Genomic DNA, 2,084 nt, shown 5'->3' on the forward strand with positions numbered 1-2,084 from the left:
CTTTCTACAGTTTGCGGTTTAAGAGAAACTGACAGTTGAAGACAGTGGGTTCAAATCTGAGGTTTCTGCTCGAGTTGTGAGCACCATTTTCAAAACTTCGCCCAAAATTTCCTAAAGTCCCGATCTAAACAATATTTTCCGGTTCAGATGACCGAAGTGTCATCCATCCAAATCAGGATTGCCAACTTTCTACATGTTGCGGTTTAAGAGAAATCGGCCGTTGAAGACAGTGGGTTCAAATCTGGAATTTCTGCCTGAGGTAGAAAACTAAACTTCAAAAATTCGCCCAAAGTTTTCCTTAGCAGTCATCCGAAAACAAATTGGGAGGTTTGGGAGGCCAGAGTGTCTTCTATGCAACGCAGCATTGCCAAATTTCCCAATCTCCCAGTTTTAGGGAATTGTGGACAGTTGAAGGCAGTGTGGTCAAATCAAAGGCTTCTGCTTGAGCTGCGGAAACAATTTTCAAAAATTTGCCAAAAATTGCCCAAAACTCGCAGAGAAACCAATCTTGCTGGGTTGGTGGACGAAAGGGCGCTTGACACAACTGGGGATGGAGGCAAGAAGGAAGTCAACCCCTCTAACAACTAACCATTGACAAGACCCAATTTTTCACCCACAACGACTGAGCTGGCCATTTGGCTGACACAAAATTTTCAAAAAATTGCCAAGAAAACGCCCCAACGTTGCCCTGCACCACGCTGCCAAATCGCCAGTTTCATCCCGATTTTCCAGGATTTTTCCCCTAACCCATTGACCAGTGATTGGCTGTGCTTTTTGGGACAATCAGTCTTCCTCTTGGCCCTCGACCAAGCAATCCCGGCGTTTTTCCCACAATATCATCCACTGAACGCAGCAAAATCAGCGAGCAGCGATAGCCCGGGATGCTTGACCGAAAGGCCATTGATTCCGATGGTTTTGCTTGTCGTTTTCTTCGGATAATCGAGCGATTTTTCCGGCTTCCCATCAGACAAACATTTGTCGGTAAATAACACCGCTTATCACGCGACTGGAATGCATCCAGATAAGCTCTGCATGCAGGAAAAATCAGGTGCTTAAACCGAACCGTCGTGCTTGGAACGACTGATTGAGCCATCGGGCGAAGAAGCCGGCGAAAAAGTCGCCGGAACCTGCGAAGAAACTGCGCAAATACGCGATTCGGCACCTCCCTTAAATGGTGCTGCGCATTATAGCCGATTCAGGTCGAACCAGCCGGTTCTTTTTCGTTTCGGTTATGTAAAATCGAGCATTTTAGTGGCAGTGAAACGGCCGAAAATGGGGCCAAGTCCACTTATCACACGGCTCTTCCTTAGAAATCGGCCATTGAATCATAATCATAATTGAGAGAAATTCGCATTTAGTAGGCTGAAAAAAGGCCGGTCGATTAGATTTTTCATGGCCCAGTTTCGCACGGTTCCACAGCTGCAGTCGGGCTTCACCTGCGAGTTTTTCTGAAACTATTCGATGTGGAACGTTGCCGGGACGTCCCCAGGATAAAAGGGGCTTTGCCCTGCAAACCCAGCGAGTTTCACTTGCGTGCGGGGTTTGGGGGATTTTTGGCGATTTTTTTCGGAAGGGGTCCACCTCAGTTAAAAAACTCACTCATTTAAAATCTTCCAGAGTGGCGTTTTCAAAAAGCGAAGCATTTTGAGGATGCTTCAGCAGCCACGCGAATAGAGGAGCTTTCGCTCCAGCAACCCAGAAAATATGGCTTGGAGGGGAATTTTTTGCAATTTTTGGCCAATGAAAGCCGGTTGAATGAGTGTGAAGGGCGAATGTTGCAGAATTTTCAAAAATCCTGGAAAATTTCCCGAAAAGTGATTTTTTTCTCGTTTACAGCTGAGATTATGGTCTACCGAATGGGCCAAAGCGCAAACTTGGGGGATTTTTCGTTTTTCTCTGAGAAATTTTTGAAAAACTCGTGTTGGTCAATGGCCAGTTCAGGTGCTGCAGTGGTTGAAAAATTCTTGAAAAATTCTTGAAAAATCCAGGAAATTTTCCCGAAAACTGATTTTTTTCTCGTTTAGAGCTTAGATTATGGCCTATCGAATGGGCCAAAGCGCAAAGTTGGGGGATTTTTCGTTTTT

General features: G+C 45.5%; 1 protein-coding gene across 1 annotated transcript in view; it reads left to right on the top strand.

Annotated features, from left to right (window-relative positions):
* The window catches only part of LOC109543068 (cytochrome P450 306a1), a gene marked incomplete in the record, with an annotated part of 72,528 nt that overhangs the window by 53,311 nt on the left and 17,133 nt on the right, over positions 1-2,084 (top strand).

This window comes from Dendroctonus ponderosae, unplaced genomic scaffold, assembly GCF_020466585.1.
Source record: "Dendroctonus ponderosae isolate FM_Combo_2020 unplaced genomic scaffold, Dpon_F_20191213v2 Dpon_F_20191213_12, whole genome shotgun sequence".
In the NCBI taxonomy this organism is placed as follows: Eukaryota; Metazoa; Arthropoda; class Insecta; order Coleoptera; family Curculionidae; genus Dendroctonus; species Dendroctonus ponderosae.